Source organism: Lithobates pipiens, unplaced genomic scaffold (assembly GCF_037356315.1).
Source record: "Lithobates pipiens isolate NorthernLeopardFrog02 unplaced genomic scaffold, aLitPip1_a1.2 Scaffold_13, whole genome shotgun sequence".
NCBI lineage: Eukaryota > Metazoa > Chordata > Amphibia > Anura > Ranidae > Lithobates > Lithobates pipiens.
The window spans coordinates 228,013,583-228,030,858 of NW_027507718.1; the positions used below are offsets into that span (position 1 = coordinate 228,013,583).

General features: G+C 43.0%; 1 protein-coding gene across 1 annotated transcript in view; it reads left to right on the forward strand.

Annotated features, from left to right (window-relative positions):
• The window catches only part of ACSBG2 (acyl-CoA synthetase bubblegum family member 2), an 89,802-nt gene that overhangs the window by 13,515 nt on the left and 59,011 nt on the right, over positions 1 to 17,276 (forward strand). The window lies entirely within an intron of this gene.

A 17,276-nucleotide genomic window follows, 5' to 3' on the forward strand; every position in this document is an offset into this window, starting at 1 on the left:
AAAGCCAGCAACTATTTGCGGTGATTGCTGCTGGCTGCAGCTTGTGTTTAGCAGCGATCTCTGCTGGTAATTACTGGCTGTGATCGTCTGGGATCTGTTCTTGGATTGACTGAAGCTGTACTTGGCCACTCTCATCCAGAGCGGTAACATTTCCTATAGCTACAGATTGCACTGGCCTTAACCACTAGGCTTAATGTAGCCTAAGGGCCAGTTCACACCAGATGCAGTTCTGTGTTTTTTTTTTTTTTTTTTTTTCTGCACCAGAAACTATGCTACACCAGCATAGTGTGAACAAGAGCCGTTGGAATACATGGAAAACACAGCATGTATTTTAGTGCAGAAAAAAGCGCACGAACTGCGTCTGGTGTGAACTGGCCCATAACCACTTGACCACCTCACGCCGATGTACGGTGGCATGGCTGGGCACAAGCACGTACCTGTACACTGCTTTTTAAGTGCCCAGCCATGGGTCGGGAGCGTGGCGGCATGCTCCCGACCCGGTCCTGTGCTCCGTGGCCGTGGGACCAGTGGACCAGATCGCCGCTGGTGTCCCACGATCGGGTCACAGAGCTGAAGAACAAGGAGAGGTCTGTGTAAACAAACCTCTCCCCGTGCTTCCCTGTGTGGCTGTCACCGATCGTCTGTTGCTTTTTTTTTTTATAGGGAGGGATTATCAGTGACATCACATGCCAGGCCACACCCCCTACAATAAAAAAAAAACTTCATACATAACTCCTTCACTGCATGTGTCATTTACACAGGAATCAGTGCATTTAAATAGCACTGATCGCTGTATAAATGACTGGTTCCAAAAATGTGTCAAATGTCTGAGGTGTCTGCCATAATGTCGCAGTCACAATAAAAATCGCTGATTGCCACCATTGCTAGTAAAAAATGCTATAAAACTATCCCCTATTTTGTAAATGCTATAACTGTTGTGCAAACCAATCAATAATCACTAATTTCGTTTTTTTTATAACAAAAATATGTAGAAGAATGCGTATCGGCCTAAACTGAGGAAAAATGTTTTTATTTTTTTGGGGATATTTATAGCAAAAAGTAAATATTGTATTTTCCAAAATTGTCCAATTTTTTTTTTTTTTTTTGTTTATAGCGCAAAAAATAAAAACCGCAGAGGTGAACAAATGCCACCAGAAGAGGGCTCTGTGGAGGAAAAAGACGCCAATTTTGTTTGGGAGCCACGTCGCGACCGCACAATTGTCCATTAAAGCGACGCAGTGCCGAATCGCAAAAAGGGGCTTGGTCCTTTGGCTGCAAATTGGTCCGGGGCTTAAGTGGTTAAAGCAAGAAAACGTGACCTGGGAGTTTATATACTTGGATCACTTTAATAAAAGTAGATGTGACCGTCTCAATGAAGCCTTTCTCAGCATCCGTTTTAATACATTTTTAGAGCCATATTTGAGATCATTCAGAATTGACAGGTGTAGTTTATCTGCTTCAAAACCAGTTCTCCTTTCCCATAGACTTGTATGGGATTTCAATAATGGCTCTTAAGTACAGACCCTTATACTTTTTCCTTATTTACATTGTAGGTTGGGGAGGAACTAAATTCTTAATTTTTGAAACGGGCACTTCATGTTGGAGCAAACAATTTGGGGTATTTCCCACAAGTTGCATCAGAGCTTTTTCTTTTTCTTCCCAATTTACCCTCACTTTTGCCATAAGCGTGTGTAGCAGTTCACCCATGTTATCAGACCGGGAAGCCATGACAGAACTGGTCTGTTGTGTGACTCCCTCTTAATGTGCCCAGCTGCCCCCCATGCTAAGCCACAGTGGATGACAAAAACCCAGTTACCAGGATGCAATTTATAGTCCCCTTGGCAATGGATTTGTCGAGCTCTGCTCTAAGTGCATGTAAAACGTGGCTATAAGCAGAAACGTAAGGCTTCATTCACACTGGCGATTAAAGCGGGAGTCCACCGGGACTCCGCGTTTTTTTTTTTTTTTTAAAAGCCAGCAGCTACAAATACTGCAGCTGCTGACTTTTAAATAGTGACACTTACCTGTCCAGCGCGCCCGCGATGTCGGCACCCGAAGCCGATCGCTCGCTCGTGCCGCCGCCATCTTGGGTATGGGAATCAGGAAATGGAGCCTTTCGGCTTCATTTCCCAGTTCCCTACTGCGCATGCGCGAGCCGCGCGGCGCAATCCGGACGGTCCCCGCTGCCTCTGGGAGCTGTTTCCCAGCAGGCAGCGGGGCACTTGCTGAAGGGGGCGGGCGCTTGCGGAAAGGGGCATAACGTACGCCCCTTTCCGCAGAGAGCTAGCCCGGAAGTGGGTGCAGTTACCTGGATTATCCAGGTAACTGCACCCCCCTCCCCCCTGAAAGGTGCCGATTGTGGCGCCGGAGGGGGGGGGTGGATTCCGATGAGCGGAGGTCCATTTTAGGGTGGACCTCCGCTTTAAGGCCAGTGCAATTGTAGCTGTAAAATTGTCAGTACAGAAATCTGTGCTGTGATTGGCTACAGACAAAATCTTTGGCTGAAATCTGTTGACAAACTTATGCTGTGCCCAATCACTGCAAGGGGTTCAAGTGCATAACGTGTTCATAATTTTATTTTTTTAAGAAATGGCTGTGTATAGAAGTGGGTGCTGAAGCGACCACCAGCTGGAAATGTAAATGGGGTGAGAATCACTGGCACATCATTGATCTCCAGGATGGGTCCAAAGCTTTATTCAGTGAACACATCGTTACAGAAAATGGCAACATTTTGGCTCTTCAAAGGACCTTCATGTCACATGATGGAAGGGGTTATGCGGGGCTCTCGTATGTTGCGATTTGCTGTGATATGTTCACTGGAATAAAGCTTTCACCTATTCTGGAGATCCCTGGTATGCTGGTGATTTTCTTACACCAGGAAGTACATCGTGGAGCCTGGATGTGCGCCTGCATGCAGTATATATATGGGAGCAGGGTGGCAAGCGGTTAAAGCTGAACTCTAAGCACAAATGCAGTATGTATACTGTCTTGTAATTAACCTGTGCAGAAATCTATTCTGTGCTAGGAACCAAAAAGGTCCACCTACTACAGACTGCATGCATAAAACGGGAGATGTTGTGGATACAAGATCAGTTTGCCCTGTACAAAGAGCAGCACTGGCTAGTCTTTATTACAGGAAGCTCTTGCAAGTTTCACACTGGCTGTTTACACAAAGCACGCAACCTTTCAAGTAAGGCATTCCACTTTATTTCTGGTTATAATGGGACAAGTCTCTTCCAATATTACAAAAGCCATATGCTTTGCTTTCTGCTAAGCAAGTTTTTCTACTTTGTGATGCATTAAGAGGACACTTGATTTCTGCATACCACATCCTGTTTTCCAGATTGGCATGATTCCTGCATTTTTTTTTTTAAACATCTTTTCTATGACCTGATGTAATCTCTACATCATGTAATCAGGTCCCTAGGGTATACATGTGGAGAGCATACTAAAATGTAATTGTGACTAATGAAACCTAAAGGGATCTCCTATATTCTTCATTTTTGTTTTTTTATTTTTTTTTATTTTTTTGGTAAAACTTTTTATTTGGCAATAAGACATACAGCTTATTCATGCAGTGTACACTTGTCATATCTTGGCAGTGGAGAAAAAAAAAAAACACAGGAGAAACAAGACCAGACATGGGTAGTTTAAGTAGTTAATTCTTTGACCCAACGGTGAGGTCACACTTCAGTCCTCTATACGGTCTAATTCCCTAGAGGTATCAGGTGGTGCCTGTGTAGCCTCCAGATGTCCTACAATTTGAAAATTTAGGTCTCATAGTTGAGCCAGCGATCCCAGATTTTGTGGTATTTAGCTGGGCATCCCCTATTAATATTGAGAATTTTTTTTGTACAGGACTGTTACTGACCTCTGTTTTCCACTCAGCCATGGTGAGGGGGGCTCGCTCTCATCCATTTCCTTGCTGCTATTCTTCTAGCCATGAAGGGGGTTTAATGTAGAAATATTTTGGTAAACTATCTGGTTCAGATTCTGGAAATATCCCTAGTAGGCATGACTTTGGATTTAGGGTGAGAGGTGAGCCCATGGTATTGTTGAGAAAATCAACAATCTGTTTCCAAAGTTCTTGAATCGCAGAACAGGCCCATATTAAGTGGAAGAACGTGTCTTGTTTACACATCGGGCATAAACTGGAGCTATCCCTTTTGTAGCGACACACACGTAGAGGTGTAAGATATGATTGGTGTAGGATATAAAATTGAACAAGTGTGTATCTATCACAGGGTGGTATCTGTGGATACACTGATAGACAAAATGCAGCGTCCTAATTATCACTTTGTGAATGTAAATATTGACAGGGAAAAGGGGAAGTAAGGAAGAAAAATAAAAAAAAAAGGAATAAAAGAACCTTCACATAAAAGACCTCAAAAGAAAAAATGTGGGTTCAGTTGGACTTTTTAGGCATAAAGTTGTGAGCACAACCAGTATATTCAAAAAGAATTATTTCTATTTATTTTTAAAAAAGACAATTTTTTAAAAAGCACAGGGAAAAGTTCAATTTCCTTTTTACACAAAAAAAAAGGAAAATGTTTCCTCCTTAAAACTACACATTTAAGACCTAATTGACATCCTATCAAACATAGTAAAATCCATTTCAAATTTCCAAAAAGGAAAGAAAAAAACAAAATGTATATCTATACAAATATAGGATCAAGGATATCAATCATACAGTCAACGATTACATATATTTTTGGTGCTCTACATGTTTCGCGTCTACGATGACGCTTCTTCAGGAGCTGATAATAATGTTCTAAATTCTAAGGAGAGAATATAAATAAGTAAAAGAAGAAAAACATATATGTGTATAAAATACTAGAAAGAAAAAAACACACATCTATAAACATTCGTATAAATAAAATGCATATATCCAAATATATATAACATATTTCGTTATATCACCCATCAAGGTACTGAGGTGTTAAAAAAAAAAAGGGGGGAGGGAAATTTCCTGAGACCACAATGTGGGGGCCGATATAACATTCCTATTTAATACCATATAGTATCAAACACTCGATACTTACATTCCTTCGTAAAGTGTCCCAAATAGGGAGATCACCGTTTCCAAAGGAGGAAGTTGGTACGATTGATTACACAAAACTTTTCTCCACAGAGGCAAACAAAAAAGGAAGAGAGAGAGGGGGAGAGGAAGAAAAAAGAAAAAATAATTGTTGAGCAAATATATATATAAAAAAAAATGAATAGAGAAATATATTTTTTTGAGCTTAGTGGAATCACTATAAAGGTGTATTCACCTCATAAAGTTTAAATCTTCAGTGTTTAGTAAAAATTCTTGAGGCGTAAGTGAACACAAGTAAATCCGTGATGGATACTGTTTAGTATCCCCTGAGCTGTATAATTGGGAGATAAAGAGAAAAACATAATCAAAAGAAGTGGGGATTTTTGCGATATATAGATAATATCCAAAAACATAAAGAAATATATCCTTAAGGATAAGAAAAAATATATATGGACTCACTATATAGGTGAAACACCAATTATTTAAACAGCAAAGAAAGAAAGAGCCAACAAAGAATTGTGCAGTGTATGCTAAAGCTAAGCTATTGATAGTGCCTACACCATAATGAATTTAAAAGAGATGAAAACAATATATCGAATAAAAGCATATATAAAATTGTGTAGACCAATTACCTCAGGTTGCAAAAAACGGATCAAATTCCCAATGGGTAAAGAAGGAAAGTAAAGGGGGAATCAAAGAGGCAGACTATTCGGCCCATTCACCCCTATCATATTATTTTTGTGTAGAAGATGGCCGCCATTCATGGACACCAGCCACGTGTGTCCTTTTATATACATCCGTCCCGGTAGTGACGCCACTCCGCACTCGACGGAAGTGACGTTCACCTACCCGACCAACGTCTCCTACGATGCGTTCGGTTAATACCGACGCTACACACGAACGTGCAGCGTCCTCGCATAGAGCACGTGTGTACGTTCGTAAGGCCAAAAACATACGTCTGGCCGCCATAACAGACGTGCACCAGATAGGGGAGGAGCACCTCAAAGGTTCCTCCCCGATCTGCGGAGGTAGAATAAGGGTCCTCGTTCCGATGCAGCGAATGGGGACAGTACCAGAAGGAACTGTGAGAACAACCCACAAGTCCCTATGGTGGAGCGCCAAACCCCATATCCCAAATGGGGTAGTTAGGGGTCGCGCTCGCGTGGTCGCACATTGTGGTCAAGGGAAAAAAAAAACACCTAAGCGTTGATGAAGTAATAATTACAGTGAACTCTAAATATACGTAGTTGTTTATAAGCAAATTAGACTGTTACAAAAAGGCAGATCAAATTTGGGTTGATCAGCCAGATCATTAATTACATCCAAATGCGGTATGTATAAAATTCAAAACAAACAAGAAAACATCCATATATTCAAAAAGTATTTAAATTCCGCATTGGGTTATTGTGTGTGTATATAAGCGAGAGACGGGAAAGACAAAAAGGGAAAAAAAAAAAACACAAGCGTTGATGAAGTAATAATTACAGTGAACTCTAAATAGTAATGGTGTAGGATATATATTTGCGTCAATCTTTCAGTTTTGGGGACTCTGCTTTACATGTGTCCAGAGCCTCGTTCCATTCTTCGTCCTCCATTGCGCACACCTCCCTTTTCCAGCTTGGCTTCATGGAGGAGGGAGTAATAAGCATATTGTAAAAGGATGATATGAGTTTTCGGTGATCCGTACTCTTAACTATGGCTATGATTGAGTTAGGTGAAGGTAGGAAACTTGGTAGAGAGTGTGTCGGAGGTACTGAAATAACATGGTATTTGGGAGTGTAATTCCTCTTGCAGGGTGTGAAATGGTTTGATTTGCTCCATCCAATATTGGGTGATGTAGGTAGTGTTTGCCTCGTGTGTACCAGAGTTCTGGGTTGGGAATTTGAGACAATTCAGGTAAAGGCCTATTATGCCACAGTGGAGTATAATTGTAAATGGGTGAGATCCCCAGTTTAACCATAGCAATATCCCAAACCCGCCTATATTGGTATAAGGTAGTGTCTCCCTGATAAGTGAGTTCCTTGTGCGCCCACGGCTATTTCACTGATGGGGTCTGTGGTATGTTGCATCTCCTTTGGGCAGAGAAGGAAAGTGAACCTTTCTTTGTCAGTTTTATTGATATTAAATAGTTGGGACGCTATATAATATAAGTTGATATCCGGCATGGCTGTACCCCTTAAGTCTGTGGGATTAATAAGCGTGCGCCAGGCTAATTTATGCCTGTTGCTGCCCCAAACAAAGGGCTTCAAAGTACCTGAGGGGAATGTATATCGCAGAATGCCACAGGACATATAGTAGTTTAGGGAGGAGAACCATTTTTATCAAATTAATCCGCCCCCATATGCCTAGCAGTAGTCGGGAACATATTTGAATTTATATATATATATATATATATATATATATATATATATATATATATATATATATATATATATATATATATATATATAATTTTTTGGGGGGGATATTTATTATAACAAGTAAAAAATGCTGCGTATTTTTCAAAATTGTCACTTTTTGTTTATAGCGCAAAAAATAAACTGCAGGGGTGATCAAATACCACCAAAAAGCTTTATTTGTGGGATAAAAAGGACGTCAATTTTGTTTGGGAGCCACGTCGCACGACCACGCAATTGTCAGTTAAAGCGACGCAGTGCCGAATCGCAAAAAGTGGTCTGGTCTTTGACCAGCAAATTGGTCCGGTCTGTAAGTGGTTAAACACTAGATATTATTGAACTTTTCAGATCATTTTCGGGGCTTAAGATAAATTGGGGCAAGTCCTTCCAATTGACCACTTTTCACCCTCCGAAGAACAAGGACGGCTTCCCCTTCTTAAAGTACCATAAAGTACCTCAGGATCCATATCTCCGGCTGATCACATTACTCTTAACATTGAACTGAGAATTTATATATATATATAAAAAATTGTATGCTAAGTTTACCCGCTTTTTCTCCATGCTCGTAAAGCTTTTGCCTGGAGAGGAGTTTGTGTCTAGCCTTCTCATATTTCAAGTTTAGATTTACTACTCTGGTACATGGTTTAAGGAGCTCAGCCTGAGCGGGGGAGGGGTCCATCACATACTGAAGCTCCGCGTTAACCTGCTCAGCCACGGCCCTCTCCAGAGCAGCAGCCGAATCCCCTTTATCTTAATTGTTGCTTTGAGACATGACCGTGTATGCAATTTAAACGCTTCCCAGACCACCAAAGGAGATGCCGAGTGGTCATTATCAAAGAAGTGTTGAAAATCCTCCAGAAGGGTATTATCTTCTGGCAGCAGGGATAACCAGAAGGGGTTAAGGCGCCAGGGATTCAGAGGTTTGTGAGTTAGTCCCGATAGTGACCCAATATGGGCAATGATCAGAGAGGAGACATGGACCGCATGCTGCTGACTGTAGGCGGGGTAGTAATGTTTGGGAAAGGAGAATAAGGTCGATGCGAGACATAGTGGTGTGTGTGTGTAACGAGAGTATTGCTGGGGAAACTAGAGTATTGCCGTACTTGGGGGTTAAGATGTCTCCAGTTGTCCGTTTTTTAGATTAGTTAGTAAGAAGTCTGGAGAACCTCGTAGCTGATGGAGCCTCTATTGTTAAATCTGAGGGCCTAAGTCTATCTATACTGGGATTAAGTGTTTCATTAAAGTCCCCCAGCCATATCGCTTGTACCGCTGGGTACCTAGACATAAATGCAAATCCCTCTACTATGATTGTAGCGCAGAAAGGAGGTGGGACGTAGAATGCCAAAATCAAAAGCGGTTTTCCATATAATTTAACATGCAAAAAGATGTAACGCCCCTGTATATCTGATACAACATGGCAAGCTTCAAATTGCAACGCCTTGGACACCAAAATCAAGACCCCATGGGCATGTGACGTATGGGTGGAGTGAAAGGTACACCCAATCCAGGGCCTATGGAGTGCCAGCCATAGCCGCCCCTCCACATGTGTCTCAACTAGCACCATAATATCCGTCCACTGTTTAAGAAAGTGAAGGGCTGCCGATCTCTTAACCTTGTCGCGGAGGCTCCTCATGTTCCACGTTAAAAACTTTATATTGGCCATAGTCTAGGCATTAGCATGTACAGTACTTTCAGAATATTGCACTTTAAACATGGATATAAATTGGTGTTCAATAGGAATATCTCACCCGCTGAATCTGGTAGTTTATTAAAGTCAACATACGTAAGTTTCCCATGCTGTTCGTAGACCTACGTATAACATAACATTGCCAAGCCGAAAAAAACAAACACCCACACCTCCTCTACGCCCTCCCAAACTGGCGCGGGCATTAACCCAAAACATGCTTCCATCCAACAGGTAGTAGTAAGGACTGGGAACTGTTTTCGGCATACGCAACAGTCTCCTGAAACACACATATCGAAAAAAAATAGTGATAGAAGATGACTGATGTAGAAGGTGCCAACTGGGCACCAGCGCGCTCACCAGCAACAAAATAGCTATCCAGGATCCATAACCAGCCCCCTGGGTGTATTCCTGCGTAGTGATGGAAGATCGAGCAAAATTACGCTGCACTTTGCACGATTCTGGTAGGTGTGCAGTAAAATAGGAGCCACGAAAAGGAAAGTAAAGGAGCATTCATGTGTTTGAGTCGTGGCGCAAAAGAAATAATAGAAAAAATGTAAAAAGAAAAACGGATGGCTAGACACCAAAGAGTCAATATTAAGAGTGTCTTCTGGGGGGGAGGGGGGGGGTTATATCCCCATGGGGTAAACGGCCCAAAGGGAAAACTTATATGGAGAGTAATCAAGAATCCTTGCGTAATAGGTCACAGAACAGCTGCAATAGTGTGGTACTCAGAAGACCCCACTAATTTTAGAGTGATCTCAGGAGGGTGAGCGTGGCATTCATCGCTGTGAATGAATGAAATGCCTGTATAGCGCACAATGCCAACTGAATCGCCTCTAGGCGCTGTGGCGAGCTTTGATCATCTGCTAAAAGAGGAAGGTCTTGAGTTTTTTTTCTAAAAGCCAGGTGATTTTCTTACAGGCGGTTGTTGATTGGTAGAGCATTCCATAGCCGAGGACCTTGGACAGCGAATCTCCGATCCCTTGGATTTATACCGGGCTTTGGGCACGAGGAGGAGGTTTTTGTTGGCTGATCGAAGACTACGGTTTGGTGTGTAATTGATTTTCTCCATTGGGTATTGTGGAGCTTCTCTATGCACGCATTTGTGGGTGAGGCAAAGGCTCTTGAACGTGATCCGATTTTTTTTTTTTTTTATTTTTTTTTTTTACGGTTAGCCAATGTAAGCTCCACAGCGAAGGAGAGATGGATTCCCAGGGTTTCTTTCCTGTTATCAGCCTTGCCGCTCTGTTTTGGATCAGTTGTAATCACGCAAGTTGATATTGTGGTAATCCTATGTAAAGTGAGTTTGCGTAGTCCAGTCGTGAATTAATGATTGTTCCAACTACCCCTGCTTTGTCATTCTTTGGGATAAAAGGGATGAGTCTGCGAAGCATGCGCAGCAGGTGGTGAGATCCACTGACTACAGATCCTATTTGCGCATCCATTGACATTTGTGCGTGTAAAATAACCCCGAGACTCTTTGCTTTGGTCTTTGGGGAAATAGTCTGCCCAAAGACGGTTGGTGGAGACCAGGAGGTTTTGGTTGCGGGTGTAAGATGAGCTCTGTCTTTGATTCGTTCAGCTGGAGGGAGTTAGTGGTCATCCAGTTCTCTATTGATTTGAGGCAGTGTTCAAGTTGTTGGTGATCTTTTTTTTCCATTGATCCGGAAATAAAGTTGCGTGTCGTCAGCGTAAGCGTGGAAGCAGAGATCTGAGCATCTGATGATTTGAAGGAGTGGGCCAATGTAAATGTTGAAGAGAACGGGTGATAAAGGAGAGCCTTGAGGGACTTCACAGGTGACTGCCTGAGTTTCGGAGAGGAATTTTCCTAGTTTCACTGTCTGTGACCTATTTCCTAGGAAGGACGCGAACCATTGGAGATCTGTCTTGGACTCCGGCTACTTCTGTGAGGCGGATGAGTAGAGTATTGTGATCTACTGTATCAAAAGCTGCACTTAGGTCTAGCAGTACGAGGAGACACGGCTCTGTCATCTGCTGCTTCGAGGGTATCATCCCAAATCTTGAGGAGAGCTGTTTTTCTGTTCCATGACCTGGGTGGAAGCCTGATTGAAGCGGGTCCAAGAGTTTGTGAGTATCCAGGTGAAGTTGTAGCTGATGTACTACAGCTTTCTCAATGATCTTAGAAATGGTGTTGAGGCTTGTAATTGGCCTACGGTTGTTTGGATCCTGAGGGTCCAGGTTGGGTTTCTTGAGTAGAGGCTTGAGGATGCTGGGAACAATCCCTTTGATGAATGATCGGTTTATGAGGTGGGTTATGGTTGGAGCCACGATGTCGGAGCATTCTTTCAGTAGTTTTGTGGGGATGATGTCAATAGGTGAGGTACTGTCACGCAGTTTATTAATGATGATTTTTGCGGTGTCTACGGTAACTGGGGATAGTGAAAATTTTGGCGGTTGCGGTATGTTGGTGCAGACATCCTCTTTATGTATTTGCTGGCTGAAGTTGGATGTTTTCTTCTGACAAATTGTTTCCCTGATGGTTTTGACTTTATCGATGAGAAAAACTGACAGTTTGTCACAGTAATCCTGGGATTCACTTTCTGTGCATCTCTCTGAGCCTCTTGATGTTCGAGCCAGGTAAGTACTTGCTCAGGGTCCTCAAAGAAAATGACACGGCCATCCACCTCCACCCGCAATTGGGCTGGAAATAACATGAAGTACTTCAGATGTGTAATACTCAGCCTGCGCTTCACCTCCCATGAAGCTCTGCCTGCGGCGTTGGACATCTGCGGAAAAATCAGGGAAAATGGTGACCTTTCCGTTGCCGTGGGGGATATCCCCCCCCCCCCCCCCTCCCTGGCCAGGCGGAGGGCTGCATCCCGATCCTTATAATTCAGGAACTTGGCAATGGGGGGGGGGCTCCCGGCGGGGGATTTCTAGCTGACATACGGTGAGCTCTCTCTACCGCCAGAGTGGCAGAGAACGCCTCCCCGACCGTATGCATCAATAAGGAGCTATTCCAAATAGGTAGTCGGGTCTTTACCCTCTGCGCCCTTGGGAAGACTTAGGAAACGAAGGTTGCATCTGCGCAACCTATTTTCCATATCATCTTGCTTCATTATTAGCTGATCTATTTGGTGCTGCATCTGGTCGGATCCCGTCTGCAGGGGCGGGATGGCATCCTCCAACAGGCCCAGCCATTTCTCCGCTGCGTGACTGTCTCAAAGCTGAAGAAAGTCCTGGCGGATTAGTGAGATATCCACTTTAACTTCCTCGATCTGCAATGTCCGGCAAAAAGGTAATGCCTTCCAGGAGTGTAGCGGTGTCCCCACTCGCCGGAGGTTGGCTGGTACACGAGGCGCCGCCATCTTCCCTCCTGGTCTATGTCCATTCTGTGGAATTGAGACAATTTAGCTGCGGCTGTCTTCTGAGCCTTAGAAGGGGACATGGCACAATGGAACGGAGTGTCTCCCGAGTCCTCTGCCAGTACCCAGGGTGTTGTATGGTCGTAGGATAAACTTGTTCCAGGATAAATGGACGGAGCTCCTACTCAATGCGACCTACTTCATGCTGGTCCAGGCCATGCCCCCCTCCTATTCCTTTCTAGACCTGTTCTGTGACATTTTATACGTTTTTTTACTTGTAGGTAGCATTTTAATTAGGGACCCCCCCCCCCTTTTCTGAGTCAAATGTGGCTGATCATTATAGGGGTCATGCTTGCTGCAGCATTACATGGTTCAGAGGGCTGGCAGGCCATATGACATGCTGATATATTCCATCTTTCATGAGCAAAAAAGATAAAGGTGTTTGCATAATTGAAGGTGGCACAGAGAGAGAATTCCAAATGTATCCCTAAACCATGAGCTTGAGGAGAGATGGCAGCTTTAGTTTTTTTCTATTTCATTTTGGGCAGCAGGAGAGCATTTAAAAGAGGCACTAGGTTACAATAGTAAGCAAAGGATTTTGATTTTTTTTCTTTAGAGTGACCGTTTAAAAGAAAATTGCATACAATTTTGTGCCTAAATCTAAACCACAATTTGTGTGATTCTCCAACCTATATCCTAAATGGCATATATTACCTATGTTAGAGGGGATTTGTACACACACAGCTAATGGATCTGCTTAGCTGGTTTCTTTTAAAACTGAAAGATCCCTTATTTTGCGCTGTGTATGGAATAAGTAATGGTAATTTTGTCTGATTAGCTGGATGCTGCAAACACTTCCATGAGACAGGTACTCATGTAAAGAATAAGTATAGAAAAAACAATGGTGCTGCGCTTCCAAATTGAAGTTAATCTTAAAAGTAAACACTATATCAAACATTAGAAGAAACTTATTGCTAAATAAATGTGTGACCTAATGTAATGGTGCGTGATCACCTTAAATACCCTTGGGACCAGCCCAAAATTCTATTATGAAAAAAAAAAAATATATATATATATATATATATATATATATATATATATATATATATATATATATATATATATATATATATATATATATATATATATATATATATATATATATATCTCAAACAAACCGTGGTGTAATCAGGAGGAATATCCCCAACTAAGGTGCTCATATAAATCTGTGTATATACAAAAACTTCATGAACAACAAAGTGTAAATGGTGATCTGAGTGCATATAATAAACGTAGAACAAATTAAAACACACAATAATCCGAACAAAGTCCAGTGAAAGTATCAAATGCAATTATAAAGTGGCTCAGTGCTTGTAAAGTGCAAGAAGACTCTTCCTCCACTCCGGTGATTCCACGTGTTAGTACGCACACTAGGTAATTACCTCACTGCTGTAAGGTATACCGCGTATCTGCAGCCTTCTCAGAGGTACACAGGGAATCAAGGGGGGGGGGGGGCACTTCAAGTAGCCACTCTTTAGTCACTGTCCATGTAACCGCTCCATAGGTAGATTCCAATATGGCTCAAAAGATAAGTGTAAGGGCGACCATAGTGTAGTAAATTTTAAAATCACAAAATTTATTCACAACTTAAAATTACTCTCAAACAGCCGAGGTGAGTCGGGCAGTAACAACAGAGCTACAAGCAAAACGCTTGGGTGCAGGCGTCACTTCTGGTCTCCGTATCCTACGCGTTACGTCACTTCCTGTGACTTCAACTAGGATGTGAGAACAGTAGACGGAAGCGCAGCTAAGAGGACTGGGCGGGAGCGGCTCCGCCCTGTATTCAAATGCGGACACTCCCTGTCTAATCTACCCAGCAGAGCTCCAGGGCAAGACATGCTATGTATAGGTCATAAAAAGATATAGTTAACCGCTAACAAGAAAACACAACCCCAAAGGCACATTAGATGAGCCCTATGAAACATATATATCATTCAATCGGCGTCATCCTATGTTTAATCGACTGTATTATAGGGCACATACCACGGCCATTTTTTTTTTTTTTTTTTGAGATCATAACAGTCTCCTCCACACATGGTAGCCATTTTTTTGGAGGTTAACCAGCTGCCATGGTGGTGTCCGCAATGTATGCTAGACCACCGGTGAAGAACTAGGGAAAACAATTGTATAAAAAAAACGAAATTAATATAAAAACCGTTATCCATATAAACTATATTAAATGTGTTAATTTTAAAACCTAAAATTAAAAACAAAGTTTACATTAATTTAAAATTAACTTTCTTTAACCACTTGCCGACCAGCGCACGCCGATGTACGTCCTATTTTTGAAGAGGGATATCTCGGTAACGGCAGCAGCTGCTGCCACAACCGAGATATCCATCTCTTCAGGCGCCGGTCGGCTGTACGATATCTGTGGTCTCCGCGGCGGATTCGCCGCGAGATCACCGCTATCGGCGGTGGGAGAGGTGCCACCCCCCCTCCCTTCCGCCACTTACCGGAGCCGTCGGTAGCGACGGAGGCGATTGGGTCCTTCTGCTAGCTGGGTATGGAGACGAGTCAGGCTAAGATGGCCCCCACTCATCTCTATACCATAGGAGGGCGGAAGCAACGTCAAAACGTCACTCCCGCCCATACCTCTTAAAGGTATACCGTATATACTCGAGTATAAGCCGAGATTTTCAGCCTCTTTTTTGAGGCTGAAAGTGCCCCCCTCGGCTTATACTCGAGTCATCGCCGTCTGCCTGCCCGATCAGCGTGTCGAGCAGACAGACGGCAGCCATTCTACAATTCAAAAGCCGCGCCTCCCTGTCTGTGATAGACGGAACACTCAATTTCCCAGCAGTCAGTGGTCCGCCTATCACGGACATCCGCTCATCCTCACACTACGGACGAGGATGAGAGGATGTCTGTGATAGGCGGAACACAGACTGCTGGGAAATTGAGTGTTCCGCCTATCACAGACGGAGGCGCGGCTTTTGAACAGTGGCATGGCCGCCGAGGCGCCGACGCCGTCTGTCAGACGAGAAGAGCGGCGATCCGGGCATCAAGGAGAAGATCCCAGGCACCGTCTGGAAAGGTCAGCAAGATGTCATTTTCTGTTCCCCCCCCTCACCACCTCTGCCCTTGTAGCTGACCCGCCTTGTGAACAACCCACTGCCTGGCACTAGCAGGGTGTTTTAACCCCCCCCAATGGCGGAACTTCCTACACTGTGCATGGACGCCTGCTGCAGGAGGACCCAAGCACCATCCTGTCTTTTGACTACCTGACCCTCAGATGTGCACATATATCCCACATCCACTGTGAAGTGATCTATTGGGGGCTTTTTCGTTTACTGGCGAGCGTTTTAGCAAAACATTGCTACTAGCTCGTTTAGTCTAAGGCTGCTATCTCTTATTGCAGCCTCCTAATTACTTGGTCTAACCTGAACTTGCCTACTACTGGACACACACACACACACAGGGATGGATGAACACACACATACACACACACACACACACAGGGATGGATGGACACACACACACACACACACACACACACACACACACACACACACACACACACACACACACACACACACACACACGGATGGATGGACACACACACACACACACACACAGGGATGGATGGACACACACACACACAGGGATGGATGGACACACAGGGATGGACAGGCATGTCTCACCCTCGGCTTATACACGAGTCAAGTTTCCCAGTTTTTTTGGGGTAAATTGGGGGCCTCAGCTTATATTCGGGTCGGCCTATACTCGAGTATATACGGTATATTTTTTAAATCCTCTTTTTTTTAATTTTTTTTTTTTCTTTCTTCTTTGTTGCATTTTAGTCCAAATATGAGATCTGAGGACTTTTTGACCCCAGATCTCATATTTTAAGAGGACCTGTCATGCTTTTTTCTATTACAAGGGATGTTTACATTCCTTGTAATGGGAATAAAAGTGATCCTATTTTTTTTTTTTTTTTAAAGGTGTAAAAATAAAATCAATTAAAATAAGAGAGGTTTTTAAAAACGCCCCGTCACGACAAGCTTGCGCACAGAAGCGAGTGCATATGAGTAGAGCCCGCATATGAAAACGGTGGTCAAACCACACGTGAGGTATCGCCGCGATCGGTAGAGCGAGAGCAATAATTCTAGCCCTAGACCTCCTTTGTAGCGCAAAAAATGCAACCTGTAGAATTTTTTTTAAATGTCGCTTATGGAGATTTTTGAGGCTAAAAGTTTGACGCCATTCCACGAGCGGGCGCAATTTTGAAGCGTGACATGTTGGGTATCAATTTACTTGGCGTACCATTTATCTTTCACAATATAAAAAAAAAAATTGGGCTAATTTTACTGGTGTCTTATTTATTTTTTTTTATTCAAAGTGAATTTTTTCCCAAAAAAGTGCGCTTGGAAGACCGCTGCGCAAATACGGTGTGAAAAAAGTATTTCAATGACTGCCATTTTATTCTCTAGAGTGTTAGAACCCCCCAAACATTTTATATTGTTTTTTTTCTAAGTAATTTTCTAGCAAAAAACTGTTTTAAACATGTAAACGCCAAATCTGAAAAAGAGGCCTGGTCCTTAAGTGGTTAAAATATCATCAGTTTTTGATGCGTAGGTTCTGAAACTCGGATCTCGGAGGTGACTCATGCATTACAGGATTCCCAGAGTAAAACATATTCTAAGGCAGGGAATATATAATAGAAGAATAGGGAGAAGGGGAATATAAGTATATAAGATAAAGGAGGGGGAGGGGAAGAGACGAGGAAAAAAACTGAAATGAATGAAAACGCCATAAGAGGGGAAACA